The sequence below is a fragment of the Colossoma macropomum genome, unplaced genomic scaffold (genome assembly GCF_904425465.1).
Source record: "Colossoma macropomum unplaced genomic scaffold, Colossoma_macropomum, whole genome shotgun sequence".
Lineage (NCBI taxonomy): Eukaryota > Metazoa > Chordata > Actinopteri > Characiformes > Serrasalmidae > Colossoma > Colossoma macropomum.
This window is the reverse complement of record NW_023494787.1, coordinates 20,704,299-20,720,838: the sequence shown is the minus strand read 5'-3', so window position 1 is coordinate 20,720,838 and position 16,540 is coordinate 20,704,299. Positions and strand designations below refer to the sequence as shown.

General features: G+C 40.2%; 1 protein-coding gene across 1 annotated transcript in view; it reads right to left on the bottom strand.

Annotated features, from left to right (window-relative positions):
- The window catches only part of col8a2 (collagen, type VIII, alpha 2), a 60,089-nt gene extending 44,537 nt beyond the window's left edge, over window positions 1-15,552 (bottom strand). The window contains exon 1 of the mRNA XM_036566379.1: window positions 15,369-15,552. The gene's annotated coding sequence lies outside the window, so the exon portion shown is untranslated. The remainder of the gene's footprint in view (window positions 1-15,368) is intronic.
- Window positions 15,553-16,540: the final 988 nt, after the last annotated feature.

Here is a 16,540-nt window from a genome sequence, read left to right as displayed (position 1 = left end):
AGTGTCTGGGTCTAGCTGAACCCATTCAAACCATCCTTTCTCAAATTCCTGCATGTGTGTGACTAAGAATGAATGTTTCTGCGACTCATTTTGCGTCAGTGACTGCGTGCATGCGTGTGTTATTTGTGGGTGGATGACTTTCCAGTACCGAGATTTTTGCAAGAACACTTGCAGCTGTTTAGAGCCCAGAAAGCATGTGAAATTCTGAGTGAAGAGAAACTAGTGACAAATCATTCATCTAAAATGCTCTGAATGTGCAAGAGCTGGTCATTAACGTAGCTTCATCTTGAGTCCACTTTATGATTAATGAGCACTTTCTTAAACAAACATTTCAACAAGGGGGTGGACAGCAAAGGTAATGTTATGCCTAAGGGGAAAAGAAAACAACTTAGTCAACTGAAGTTTGGCAGCATGGTTTGCAACTATGCTTTTTTTTTTTTGGAAATAATCTTATTGAGAAAAGGAAAGGGAGGGAGGTGATCGTCACAAGGAGAAGATTACTAGATTAATGACTGCAGCCTCTGTGAGGCACATTCCGTGGCATTACCCATTTATATCTATGCATTTGTATCATTTGCAGTCTGGAACCCTTGGAATTTAAGGTTAATCATCTGATTGTTATTTCATGGACACAGAGTAATCACATTTCACAGTACAGCTAGTCCAGAAGACATTTTTTCTTATCTAAGCTTTCCTTGTTTAAGCAAATGCAAGCCGAGTAAAGGCAAAGATGGCAACAACACCATCACCATCACCACCAACAACAGCAGCAAAAACAACAACAAAAACATCACATTGGCTACACCACAGTAAGAGCTGCTGCTATATCATTGCGATGGCCACACTCATTTCAGATCACTGACATTGCTCAATCACACTGCAGTTCCAATGTATGCATGTACTACATTACTGTGCAAAATTCAGAAACCATCCATCATAGTCTTAATGGCCATTAAGTACAAGTCATTTTTCAGAAGATATTTCTGAGAAGATTTTAATATTAGATAATTTGCATGAAGAAGAGATAAGTCAAAGGAAAACAAGTGAAAAAAACAGGAGTTTCCCAAAGTGGTCATAAATGTTTTTAAAAGATACAGACAAAATGTTACTCCTTTGGTAGACCACCAAAACTACCACAATCAGATAAACAGTACTTTCATCTTAGACTTAAAGTGTAAAAGCAAGCTCCAATCTTGCTCTAGATCTGAAAAAATCCACAGCTGTTTCTATCCATCCATCCACTGTGAGAAGACAACTCAACGCTATGAGTCTGAAAGGATGTGTAGCTTGTCAAGAAGCCGTTACTGAGAAAGGAAAACAGACAAAAAAGAAAAAAATGTGCAAATCAAACTAAGAATCTGCTGGTGTTCTTAGAACAATGGACTGGCCACTCCAGCATCCAAACCTCAACATCACTGATTACTTGGATCATCAAAAGCAAAAACATAATCAAAGTCTAAGACTGATCTTTGGAAGTGTGGAAAAATATCCCAGCAGATTTCTGGGTAAAGATTGGACACATTAAATACCGAAACATTTGGAATTATGTTTAGTTGTTGAGGTTTCTGTGTGATTGTCTGTTAAATATATGATTTTCCCCAGATACTGAAAAATAAATAACTTTATTTGTAGTTAATAGCTGTTTTGACTGGAAATTAAATAAAGGAGGAGTGGTCTCTGACTTTTGCACAGTACTGTGTGCACACACTGTGTAGTAAAGGGCCACTTTAAAACAAAAATGACTTACAGCTATATGTAACGTGTTGACAGAAAAAAAAAACAGACGCTAGCGGATAAAAAATAACGAGAGCAGTAGTTTAAATCACTCTAGGCCAAAGTGTATTCAAAAAATACCAAGCGAACAATCCAAAGAGGGCAGAGCAAAAACGTAATCCAAATAACAGAAAAAGGGGTCAAAAAACACAGGTCAACAAAGACAGGCAAAAGTATCCAAAGGGTAAGACAAGAGGCAGAATCCAGACAAACAAAGCACAGGTCAAAAACAGAGTATCGGTCATATGAATACAAACGCTCAGTAGTTCTCAAGGAAACAATACTTCGCAATTTGCCTACCTAAAGCCCGGGCTTATAAACTAAACAGCTTGAGTCATATGACATCCTACACAGGTGTGACACATCAGTATTCAGGGGAACTAGATCTCTGATAGGAGCGTGTTTGAGAGTCAGTGATCACGTGAGTTTCCCCTAGAACTCTGGGTAATGGAGTCCGTGTTGTCCTCCATCTCTGAAGGACGTTGTGCTGTGACGTGATCTCCCGAGGGATTCTGGGAAATGGAGTCCGTTTTCCTTTGACCTCTTGCCGAATGCGTGACACTATACAGCACATTTAATACTTACTATGTTGTGGCTGGTGTGACCAGAAACACAAAACTAACTGCACACACTGACATTTACAATCATGCTTCCAGACCCTAATTAAGGTCAGCTTGCAGTGCACTGGGATGTAGAGAGTCTATTTAGAACTAAGGCACATTGTCCCACTGATGTAATATCCTCTTACTGAGTCATAGCTGAATATTACCAGATTAGGAGCAGGCGCTACTGCTGCAAAAATGCTTTCATGAAGGCTATATTAGTTTCTGTTGCATTGGACAAGGACGTTTCTCCAATCCCACACATCTTCACATTTTATGGTTCCCTGTAATCTTTGCAATATTCTCATATGTGGCATAAAATAACATTTTTACAAATATATTTCATGCTTGTCATTCATTTGTAACAACTGAACATATTAGTTCAATACCTAAAATACATTATCATGCTGACAGGCAAACACAAGACACATGTTGCAGCACTTAAATACCTTTCCATATCTCAGCTTCCTCCCAAAGAGCCATCCTCCCCTCTGTGGACCCTGAGCATGACTCTGTGCTTGTCCTTCCTCAAGGCTATGCTAACATAGAGGCCTCATGCGTCTGTAGGAATTAACACTGTGCTGCAATCAAACGCTCATCACACTGTTACCTCCCAGCAAGGAACCTGCTGACATGTAGGCAAGACTACTGAAAAGGAAGCGAAGATGAAAAACACTATATCTAAAAGCCACCAGAGCTGCGGCTGAGGACTGATGAGAAATATGTGCCTCCGGGGGATGTGGTTAAGTTCATTAGGAATGTTTTCTTGGTGTGGATGGCACAGATATATTGAGGGTAAATACGTCTTAAGTGTTGAGGGATCTGGATTTGTCATTGTGGAAACAGCGGGTGGGCTGCTGCTGCTAAAGTCTCGCCTTGCATTGTTTTGACTGGGCCATCCACACAGAGGTCCCTGCAGGCAGCCTTTACAGGACCACTGAGAGGCTCTGCGTGCACAGATCATGTTCTCAGTGCGCTCTTCTTACAAAGTTTGTTTTTGATTCAGCAAAAAACTTCTGCCAGGAAAAGAAATCTGACAGGGATAACAATGTTTGAATTGAGGCAGATCATACATTCTCTGTAGAGTGGGCTCATCTTCAAACATGCCAGTCTTCAGCTGGGAGATGGCACTGTGGCCCTATGATTTGGGATAAGCCTCGCTTCAGTTCAGGTTCACAGGTACAATTCAGTCTTTGTCCTGTCATGGGTTTGTGTTACAGGTCACTTTGAACTCAAGATGCCCCACAGCTGACATATCATCAATTGAACAATATTACCATGATGACATGTAGATATCAGGTTTGGTCACATCCCACAGTGAGTCAGGCAGAGGGACAACCAAAGCTGAGAGTTCACTGGGGATAACTGCTTTGTGAACTCAAAAAGACAAGGAGACAAAACAGATTGGTCTTTCCCAGCTACATTTCAAAAAGTGAACAAAAAGCTAAATTTCCCAAGCTATTTGGACAAGCTCAGACTGTTAATGAGAAACACTGCTTCTAAAAAGTAAATCCAAATTACTTGCTGAAAGAGTTCAGACCATTTTTATGTAACAATCAAGGTTAAGAAGAAAACCAGACACTATCAACAGTAAACAGTATGAGAAATGCTTAGTTTGCTCTGGTTAAATCAGATTCTGAATGGATTGTGTGTAGAAGACTTGTGTCATTAGAGGCATGCGTTAGAAACCTTTTTCTCCAACATATGGACATATGGAACAGACAAGTAGTTCACAAGACTTCCTGTTCCTGTACTGATCTAGAACAGACTTTCTATACTGCAAATACAGTGCTGTTCAAAAGGCCACATTTCTTTATTTAATTTCCAGTCAACATGGGCAGTTAATCATTTTTCAGTGTCAGGAAGTAGAAAACACATGTTTAACAGAAAATTACAGAAACCACAACAACTAAATATAATGTCACTGTTTTCAGCAATTAGTGTGTCCACACGTTACCTTTGTTACAGCTTCTTATCAGGAGACTCACTTTCAGTGTTTCAAAGAAATTTGCAGGATTATTTTTCCACTCCTTCAAAGGTCAGTCTTAAAAGTTGGTTGCAGTTTCTGGTTCTCATTATCCAATTAATCCCAAACACATCAGCAGTGTTGTTCTGGGCTCAGGTCAGTCCATTGACCTGAAAACACCAGCAGCTTCTTTGTTTGGTTTACAATTTTTTCTTTTGTCTATTTCCTTTTTTGAACTCTAGTTTTGGAAACAATTTTAGGTATAAATTAAAAATTTATATTTATAAAATTATAAAATTAATGATTTGCACTTAAGGATGATTTTGACTGGAAATAAAATAAGTGATGGGTGATCTCTGACTTTGGCATAGTACTGCAGACTTCACATTTTGGTTTGAAATTCACCCAGATTTGTAAAGTGGACTCTAGCAAAACAAGCTGTTTTAGATAGCATAACCTAGATCATACTGGAGTTGAATGAACTCTAGACTGGAACTGCACACTCATCTGGAGGTTCTGAACATTGTGAGACATGAGGTGCAGGTAGAGACAGCATCAGGTATGAGTCTTGAGCATAATTGAGCATAATTGGCCTCACTCTATCTGGGTGAAAAGGTTGGCCCTCCGTCTCCCCCAACAATGATGCTAGAGGTTTGTAGGCATTTGTCAGCTGACTTCAAAGAATTGGCAGTTAGCAACAAGACTGTTGACACTGCATCAGTGGAAGTTTGAAAAGATGCGGTTGTGCTTCATGCGTCTAGCTTCGCACATGCTCACCTTCACTCTCCTAACTCCTAGCAGCACCATGTGACGGGGCAAGATCTAGCTAACAGGTGGATGATGTTAGCTGTTTATTTCTTCCTGTGGGCTAGTAGAGTGCACAGTAGTTTGAGCGTGATAGCCTATTTAAAAAAAGTTTAGTGCTTTAGTTAAAAATAGCTCATCAGGTAGGTATTGTACAGGCCGATTCTCAATATCGAGTTTCAATATCGGAATCAGTATTGGAAAAGAAAAAGTGGTATCAGGCCATCTCTAGTCACAGAAATGATCTGTATGGTTCCATAACCAAATAACATTTTTCAGTTACACTCAGTAAGGCTGCATATTTAAGACCATTTCCAAACCTCTCACAGATCAAAGCGCCCACATTCTGCTGCAAAATTAATGCGCAGGCAGAAACTCACTTGAAGATCAATACTGTGGCTTCTTGTAATGCACGTGAGCATTTCTCTTTATTCTCATAAAACCAATCTGTCTACAGGGTAGGAAGCTGCGCTCTGTGCTTGGACCAGTAAAGGCTCTGTTGGGATATTGGCACATCAGAGATCACCAATGATCTGGTTTGCATTAGAGCAGCAGCAACAAAACAGAGCTTTTATTGGCTGCATTTGAGGAAGGAAAAGGGAGAGAGAAAGTGCATGTAACCAGCTGTAAGCCACATGAAACACTTTGGTAATAGACTTGAAGCACTGACTAATTAAACACTGTGTTTATTGGCCAGAGAATATCTTCACAGCGATGATTGCTAAGGAATTTCTGAAGGTGTTGAGGATCTTGAAGTGCACACAGCAAAAATAGTTAAAATAAGTACTCTAAGTCAACAGGTGTACAACTTTCAGATGCTTTTACAGGAGTTTAAATTTAGGAAGCCCCCTCAAGGAGAATTTTAGAAAACTTGTGGCAACCAGCTCTTTTACTGACAGCATGTTCCATCTCTTTTGCCATTGCAACCAGTGCCAGTATGAGCAAAAGGTCAAACTGCCCGCAACTAGAGCCAGTTCTCCATGCTAACATGGACCTTATTCCTGCTGTGGTTACAGAAGAACACAAATGGTCTGTTGTGCTTGGGAGCTGGAAGGGACATGGCCCATTTGTGTGCTCTCATCTTTGGCCAAGTTGACGAGCTCTCTCATGCTGTCACTCTAAACTACCTGCGGGTGTGTAGGTTTGCAGAACAACTTAAAAAAGAGTAAATAAAAAGGAAGCTAAATAATCATGGTAAAAAATCTGACTGCATATGAAAGCTCAATCACAAGAACACGATGCCCCAGGATAAGGTCTTGCATTTTGCAAAAAAAATAAAGTAAAATATGTAAAATACATCTTTACTTCACATCATGACTTGTAAAATACATCTTTACATCTAGTAAAATTGGAGAAAGCTTAGTTTAAGCAACACAAATGGATCCTGTCTTCTCTTTCAACTTTGACTAAAATCCTTTTGCTTTGAATGACCCTGTGCCTTAATTACATTTTATTAAAACAATAGACTGAACGTTCCACTTTTTCACTACTAACACAATAATACCAATACGCAAACCTGACCAAATGTTTTGGTCGTGACTTTTTTGGTAGTGACAATAGAATGGTCCATATACAGTCCTATAGACACACGTTTTGTTGATTTTCTAAATAAAAATCCTCTACAGAGAACACACTTCTGTACATTTTAATACAAATTTACTATTTTCTTTACTGAATCTATTAATATTTTTGTAATAATAATATTTTTTGTAGCCTGTAAACATGTTATTTGCTGTTAAACTCAGCAAATAAATAGAAATTGTGCACTAAAATATGCAGAAATGTTTAATGTGTTCACTTATGTATGTGATATTAGGCCTTTCTAGATTATACATTTTTAGCTGACAGTTAATTGCTATAAAATTATTGCAATTAAGGATTCGACTGCTCTTTTTACTCATTGTATGCACCTATTAAAGTATAAGTTAAAGTGGCTAAACTTCCTAGCTCTTACTTAGCTCCTAACTGACAGTGTACACAGCTTAGCTCAAGTAAACAAACATTACTCACTGCTGCCCTCTAGACATGTTATAGCACCAGCCAGAAGTTGGAACTTCTGTTGTTTTGGCATGACATGTCTAAAAAGTTTTCTGCTTTCTTTCATTTACATGTACGTGTGTAACCTGATGAAAACACACAGATATCTCATTCTGTTTGTCTTACGACATAAACATACTGTCCAAAAAAATTCCATGTACCCCAAGTTACTATTTTGGAGATGATTGTATTCCTTGGACAGTGATAATGATGATTGTGACAGCTAACAATTGTAGAAAATTACTGCAGTCAAATTAAATAATCAGCTCAAATAATTGTAATTAAGCGATTACATAATAATTGTGACAGGCATATGTAAGACTCTGGGGATATTTTTCCTAGAGTTTAATTAATTATTCCAAAATAGTGATTATATGGTATATCCTATTGAAAATAACTATAGCTATATAATTCTATAATATATGTTATATTGAATATCCTATTAAGAATAACAACATAATGCATTTTGTGGTGTGTCTTTACTTTCTGTCTTGGGTTGTCTTTGCAGTATATAGCCAAGCAGATGGACAAAGCTGGTAGCATAATACTTAACAAAGCTATAACATAATACTTTGGTGATCAACCCATTCTTAACAAATAATCAAGTAATCATTAAAATTTAGTTCAGGAACAATATCTGTGTTAAACGGTCGTTTAATTTCTGTTCTGTCAGGATTTTTTGGGGTTGAGTAAGGAAAACTCGAAACAGACCATTCCATGAAACAGACCATGACATAATGATGACTCTCGATCATAAGCAGAAAACAATGAAAATGTTGAAATTAATGCATGCATGAAGCATTTCATGTGGCATTTCAGAGACGACAGGAATAAACTACTGAGCTATAGTTCATTCATTCCCACAAGTAGCCTAAATGCACTTGGTAAGCACATGTAAAACAGAGCTCATTCAGGCCTTAAGGTGGAGTTTAAATAGCCTCAAAAGCCCTATTATTTATCCCAGTTCTAATAAAAGATCTGTTACTACCTCTACCCCTATGGTCAGTATGGAGGGGAGAACCTTGGCCTTACAATACAAAGAAAAAAAAAGTTATAATTTACATTTTATTCGAAGGACTTGAACCGGGGAGCAACTGGCTGTGTTCTGTTCTATGCTCCAGTCTGGGAATCCTGTGTCATGAATGGCTTCCAGCCGTTGAACAGGGGGACAGCAGAGCAAGAGAAGTGAACAAATAAAAAAATGTCCACCTCAGACCACCATCCAGTTTCACATAAAGCAATTCCTTTGTTTCAGGTTCAGTTTTACGCAGGTATGGCAAAACAAAACATGGTCTAAGTGACTCCAGCTGGACTTCAGCTTTTATTATGTGCCTCTGTCACTGGCCTAAAGGTTTTCTATACTTTTTGAAGAGCGGGGGAGGAACATTCAGGAACATCCTCTGTCCAAATAAGGGTTTTATCCTGTGAATAGGTTCCCTGGACCCTTGATTAAAACACTTACCTTCCCCAAAGGAACATATCACATTTAGTTAAACTGGAGCATAACTTGTTCTGGTGCTTACCTTGCATTTCCTTTCATGCCAAACCATGCATATTATGCATATCATCTTGCTCTAAGCACTGAAAGTTCTAGAATCTTTCCTCCTTTGCAGTGTTTTCTTCAAGCTAACTCTCGCATGAAGAACATTAGGAGCAGCTGAAGCTGCCCCAATACATCTAACATGTTCCACTGTACGAAAACATGTATCACAGCTCTGGGTTAAACACTCTAACGAGATTGAATACACAGTAGTTAATGAACAGTGATTCTCGGAGGGAGGTGAGACATGTAAAAAGAACAATAAAAGCAAAAAAAAGGTTTATAAAAATCAAAGTTTTTTTTGCAAAATGCCAACAAATTCAGATTCCACGCAGGACTAGCAATTCATGTACAAAACTATAGCTAAGGAGATGGATTGGGCTCTTTTGGAGAAGTAAATCTGATCGGTGACGGAGAAACATCTGGGGAGAGAAACCCCAAAGGAGCTATGCATCCTATATCCCCTCCAGCACAGAGAGTGCAGGCCTCCACTCCCTCCATAAGCCTGACCAACATCCCCTAGGAAGCATGGCGCAGATAAGCAGGCTTTGATTCTGATGGTGGAGACGTTTACAAAGGCCTAGCGATGACAGAGAGGCTGCTGACAGAGCTGATGGTGAGCGAAAGGAAAAATAATAACAGCAGCTTGCCAAGCTTCCCCATTTCTCTCCACTGCCAATGGAACGGAAAAACCCACCACCGTCCAGCGCATTTTCGAGAGACGGAGGGGAGAAAACGAGGAGAATGCAGGAGAGAGGAGAATGTGAGAATGAGATCTGGCAGAGCTCAGAGACTAAACGCAAAATTAGAGAAAAATGAGGGGCTCTCAGAGAGCGCCGAATGAGGAACAGAGACGGAGAGGTTTTTTTCGTTTTTATCACCATTGTGTAGCATCTCATGCTCAAGACAGAGAGAGGCCAGCACATAGCCAACACATGTTCTGAAAGTTGGAAGCGATTGATGATACTAAGAGGCAGCCCTGATGGGGGCCATATGACTTTGCAGATTCAAAGCTGGACAGGGCGTTGCATTCATCAGACTTTAACTCTGTAAGCTGTATGCATTTGAGAGAGCATGCATTTGTATGTGCTGTGGTCACTACCCTAATAATAAAGCAGCCAAAATAGGTTCTGCCATAGAAGAACCACGACTGGTTCCCTAAAGAATTTTTTTTTAACAAATGTTCTTTGGAGAACTGCTTTTGGAAATGAGATGTGTGAATGTGAAAAACCGTTTTTAAAGTTGAAGGAACCTCTACATGAAGTAAAGGTTCTAGGAAGAACCATTCAATTGGTCAAGAACCTCTACATAATGTGAAAGCTCTTTGAATGTTCAAAAGAATCTTCACATGCGCGTCTCTTTATCAAACATGGTTCTTTATGAAAGCAAAAGGGTTCTTCTAAAGGTTCTTTGCTCAAATTACCTGTTTTTTTCGAGTGTTCACAGATGAATAGAAAAACAGTTTATTCAAGTTGTCTTTGAACACCTTCATACAGTTCTGTTTATAGTTTTCCATAGTTTTCTAACCTAAAGAAACACAGAGTTCACATTCTACCCTACCAAACAGATGCTTCATCTGTGGGAGCTGTTTTCTACTATTAAAGCTGCTCTATAAACATAGTTATTTATTCAGGGTGAGGCTTTTGACAACCTTGACTGTGTAGTTGGAACAGATATGGGAATTGTGTTCAAGCAAACCTGAAGCAATGCTGGCCTAGCGTCTTGGATACTGTGGGAGTGCTGACTGCAGGGACAGAATCTTAAAACGGATTAAAAATAAGAATTTAGAGAGGCACTCCTCGCAGAAAATAATTCTTTCTTGAAAGGAATATGACAGGTAGAAGTCCCAACAAAGCAATTATTCATGGACCTAAACCCTTTAAGACTCTTTGGATTAACCCTCACGTAACCCAAGTTTCCCCTTTGGTCTGCCTCTTTTCCTGTCCAGATCAATTTATGCACAACACATGGGAATGCGGCCTGGTGTGAGGCGATGTTAAATAGAACTGCCGGCAGCAGGCCACTCTTAGCTGACATCTCAGCCTGACTTATGAGATGTCCAGACACACGAGCTAGCGCACACAAGCCCACTATCTAATCGCCAGTGTGGGCTAAGTACAGTGCTGATTGCAGACCAGGCTCGTGCCAAAGTGCTGTTTCCGACAGATTTGAGGGTGATTTCTCATCTGCTGTTTTGCCTCGGCCCGTGGTGCCTTAAGTGGAGAGCGGGTGGAATTACAGCCGTGTGCAGCAGGACCACAGCACGCAGACGCTGAGGAAAAAGCACAGCCCCTGAAAAAAGGAATGCATCGCTTGCTTTGTAGTACTGAGTGCCTGGACTGTTTTTCCTCTCTTTCAGTGAGCAAAAAGCAGCGAGGAACAAATGGTAATGATGAGAGATGGGGGTGTGGGTTCCTGGAAGGTAAGACAGGCAGGCGTTTGCTTTTCCTGGAGAATGAGTGGTATTCTCCTTCATTTCCTGTTTAAAGTGAACACCAAATATAGCAGGTATGAAGCTTACCGCAGCTGATGACATGACCCTTATATGCCAATATACAGAAACTCCTTCAGTCCTTTGTTTTCTTTTAGTCTGATTGGATGCAAAATTACATCCTTACATAGTAAAACATACTATAAGCTCTTAACTATAGCATGTTCATAACATTGTAATTTATTAATTCCTTTTTCTAAGGAATTTGTCACCTGCTGGTGACATTAATGTAAATAAACATTGGTGGCATATTAGAACTCCAATTGGTGGTAGCTTAGAACTCCCATCCCCATCCAACGCCCTTTTAGAACTCCCATAATACTCATAATACAAAATAAAAAACTGAAAGAATAATATGAAACAATAGATTTTAAAACTCTTGCAAATTGCTTCAGAACACAGAAGTCACCGCAAATGATATGGTGATGCTTACGATTGCCACAGTTGTTAGGAGAAACTGTTTATGTAGGACAAGAACAGGGCTTTGTTTTGTCTTCTGAAAATATTTATCTTCAACGTGCAGCCTTGCAGCAGCTCTGGCAAAAGACAAGGCCAAGATCCTGTGTGTATGGGGTGGGACAGCGGTCGTCACATTCCTCTGAAACACAGGTTTCCTTGCTGGGACAGTGTGTCTGAAACACTGCCCTCTGGTGGCACTATCCGCATACACCTGTGGGGACCACCTCAAGGGATCCATTACCTGCTGTTGTTGCAGGATCCCGAGGGAGTATAACACATGAATAAAACAATGTTATACATTAAAGAGCCAAATATCTCAGTGATCATGAAGAGTAAGACAAGGTTTTGATGAATGCAGAGTAAATGTGTTTGCACAGAATCTTCCTGATAGTGAGCAGGGTGAACGAAGGCCAAACTGTTTTTGCTGGCTGACTTCAAGTATTACTGCATACATTCATACACTTCTTCATATTTTGCTGAAAGAGTATGATTAGTAGCTGAGATAAAAGTCCAAAGTAAAAGTTCAATCCACTGATGTCCAACTGTACCATATGATTTGTAATCTCTGAAGGCCTAGTTCCTCTGTCTAGTATCACCTACTGATTGGCCATGTGCAACAGATTTAGCATCATTCTCCTCTGTTGGAGGGTTTAAAAAATGGGAATTGAGACTACAGTAAGTCAATACAGCCCAAATGAAAGAAGACATCCATTATGGACTGGATACAAGCCGTATGCTTTTCTTTCTCTTGTATTCAACTCCTCCAGAGCATACAACCTCTGCAAAGAACTTTCACATCCACATCAACCTTCTTTTTAGAAGCAAAGGACAGCTGGAGGAGAGGAAAACACAAACTGTTTTCAAAACCTCTCATAGATGGACATGGTTTCTGCAATTAATAGCTTATAAACCAGCTTCAGCGAGCGGATACCCAAAAATCAACCAGGCAGGCAGTTTGGGCAGAAGCAGAGGCTCTAGTGAACTAGTGAGCATTGATTATGGCTGGTCCATATATCAAAGCCTGAAAGGAAATACATTCCAAAAGCCCCTGTCTGGCAGAGCCAGCCAGCATCATAAAACCAGGAAACCACTGGCCGTCACATACATGGGCATCCATGGTTACAACATTTTCCTGCCAGTTGCTTTGTATGATTTGCCTTATTAGACTGTGTAAGAAGGAAGAAGATTAAGAAAGCCATAAGAAAGAATCTCATTGCTGTAAAGGTGAGGGCAAATGTGATGGTGAGGGTTCACCTTCTTCACCAAGGGTTCATTCTGTGTCTCCTGACATAAAGATATCTATCACAGATCAAATGGCACTGTGTGCTGTGTGCCATTGTGCATCATTCGGAATCTTCACATTCTTACTAGGAGTAGCCAATCGCTGTGAGTCTGGACACATGACAGAGCTGTTTTTAAACTTACTGAGACACTCAGCAATGCTGCATGTTCAACAAAATGTGGTGGTAGGCTACATGTATATAATAAGATATCAAAAATAAAGCTCCCTAAAAATGTTCTCTGGTTTAAGTACCTTTAAATTGATTTTTGGTAAAGAATTAAAAAGAAACTACTCACAGAAAGGTTCTTTAAAGGAATAGTTCAGAGATAATCACAAATTTACAAAAAGTTCCACTTACCTCAAATGTAAAGACAGCAAAGACATGTTTGGTATTTAACTTTTGCTTGTTTAGTTTAGTGCTGGAGCTACAACGTTAATGTTGCTAACAAACACTAGAAATCAATAGTCCGTAAGTGCATGCCAAACACGTCTGACAACCAGTTCAAACTGCATCCAAGTTTTCACTGCACAGACTTTAGGACATAGTATAACTTACTGCAAGCTATGAAAACGAGTAAAACCTCACCATATTCTTGAATGCTGCATGCAGCTATTTTAGATTTATAGTGTGTATTAGCAAAGTTAGCACTGTAGTTGCAGTGCTAAATCAAAGAAGCAATATTTGGACACCTGCCATGTCTCAGCTGACTGACTACATCTGGGTCAAGTGGAAAATTGTGTACATTTGATTTTCTGCTGAACCATTCCTTTAAGGAACCAAAAGGGGTTATCTTATGGCATCTCTCCAAAGAACCATTTTTCGGCCCTTCATTTCGTATCTGAAGAGATGCCTTCTATCTTCATCCCGTTATGGAATAGTAAAAAGTCAACTACTGCTGAATTGGAAAAAAAGCCAAAACTACATAAACATTTTGTTGTATTTCAGCACAGGCCGTATGAAACACATACTGTAGATTACAAAATTGCACTGCACTTCTTCCACTTCTCTGTTCTCAAGCCTTAACAGATAGCAGCAGACAAACTGGCTTTCAGTCCAGAGTTCTGGAAGTTCTGGAATGTTGATGGGCCTGTAAGTGCAAAGAGGTCCCCCTTGATGATGTGTGAGGATGAGATAAGACTGTTGAGTGTTTCTCACACCCTTCCTCAGACTCTATTCCAATCAAAGGTTTAGCCATATCTGCTTAGGGAAATAATATCATTCTGAGGTGCACTCAAGCACAGGTTTACGTTCTAACTTTGCTGTCTACCTTTTTCTTTTTTCTTTCTTTTTTTAAGAGAGCATGCTGTCTTTTCCAGACAGGGTCTGTTTCAGTGCTGTTGAAGCTGGGTCCTGCTGCTCAGACAAGAAAAAATGCATTATTGAATACTATTCCCCAGCCCTAGTGGTGGAGAATGTATTATGAAAGCACATTCTCTCTCTCTCCCTTTCTCTCTCTCTTTCCCCGAAAACAAACACACTCCCTTAAAGCACAAATGAAGGTTTGTTTTCTTTCATTTTTCCTTCCTTTTTTGTGACATCTTTTCGTTAAAAGGCAAAATGAACAGGAAAGCAATCTGCCTTATGACGTGCACTGGAAAGTGTGAATATAAGGCTTACATGCCATGCCAGCTAATGAGACATACTGCACCTGACGGCTGGTCAAAGCACACCACTTTTAGGGTCTGAAGGGCAAGCAAGTGCCCGTGAGAGAGGCTAAATATGGTTGAGCGGAGGTGATGCGCAACAGAGTGCAGACCAAACAATCCCAGGTGTCAGTCAGAACGAGGTTGTGGGGCAGTTATATAAGTCTCTTTCGCTCTGCACAAGTCACTGCCTCTCTAAAACAGCTGTGTGACTTCCCCGTCACACTACCTGAATCACACACCACAACAGAGCCAGTAAAAAACACACACGCACTGTGCCTGCACCATTAACTGAGTTAGCCCTCAGAATTATGTAATAGAGTGGAGTACACTTTCAAGCTTGATAAAATAGCCTAACCTAATCAATGCTATCAGTCAAAGATTTTATAAACAAGTGGAAAGTTGTCTGCCTCAGTACCAAAGTTTACTTCTGCACAACTCTACATTCAGTGCATTTCAAAAACAGGAGAACTGTTAAAATTCTGTAAAATGTTTGGCATTTTGTAATCTGCTGAGCATTACTCCATGCCTAGTGTTAGCAGTGCAGTGAGAATTATGTTGGTCTCATGACTGAGATATAAATCCTTCTGTTTTTCCTCTCTCTCTCTCTGTCTCTCTGTCTCTCTCTCTCTCTCTCTCTCTCTTTCTTTCAATAACCCTTGGCTTCATCTGCACTGGCTTCCAGCAACGTGATATGAGAAACAATTTCAAAGTTGACATGCCAGCTGAGGCAGGGACAGCAAAAGTAAAAGGCTCAGATGAGTGCTTACCTTGCTCTTCTGCTCGAGGAGGAATTTCAGGCAAATCTTAATTTCTCAGGCAGGTAATTTCTGCAGGTTGGTTCTGTTCTGCTCATGCCCTTCACGCAGTCTCGTCTCCAGCAGATGTGATGAGAAACAAACAGAACTTGGGTGAAGTGAGATATTGTTTACATATGCACATCATGAAGGAAAAAAAGCTGTGAGTTATTTTGCTTGTTATTTTTGTCTCTGGAGAAAATTTAGTCCATGTGCTTCTGCAGAGAGGAAGGGAAAAAAAAACGTCCTTGCTGTCTCGTGCTGTCTCGGGTTGACTACAAGCAGATTTCAGACGCACCTTCTGAATGACTGTGCGCTCTCACTCACGGGTGGAAAGTAGGAGGGAAAGAGAGAGAGAGAGAGAGAGAGAGAAAGAGAGAGAGAGGAGGAAAGTGCAGGAGAGAGTAAGTGTGAGACAGGGTGCTCGGCTTGGCTAGGCTGTGACAGATCCCTCGTACAGGGCTTTTAACTAGGGGCAAAACACCTGGAAGCTCCACTCGCCCTGGCTCTTTTTCTTGATCCCTCTCTCACTAGCTCTCTTAGTACTTTTTTCCACACAGAGAGACGCAGTTGTTTCTCTGGTTCCGTCCATACAAAAGGCATGTGTCTGTGGCCAGTCAGAATAGGAGGTAGGAGGGGAGACTGGAGGATGGGATGTGGTAGCTAGACTAGAGGGGTGGAATTGAAACTTTGTTTTGCCCCCAGACACCCCACCTCTTTTTTCACCCGGCCACTATTTAACATCTTGTTTTCCCACCTCTAACATAAATACATATAAACAAACTCCTGGCCATGCAAACAAATCTCTACAGTTTTAAATAAGTAGCTCCAGAGCATGACCAACAACACAAATAATGATAAACACTCTATTTATCAAATTCAAATGACTTTGAATAACATTAAATGATCTGGAGAAACTTCCTGTTTTTGTTGTCCTTAGTAATTGAAAAGGAGTTGTGAGAGAGCATAGTATACCTCTATTACTACATCAAGTAAGACCGCCGCTGAAAACTTAAGTTTTTGCTGGTAGCTAGTTTGATGGTCTAAGCTGGTCTTTGGACATCTAGCTGGACTAGATGAAAACAGACCCTAAGCTGGTAGATCAACTTAGCTGGCTGACCAGCATAGGGTATGTTTTCATTTGA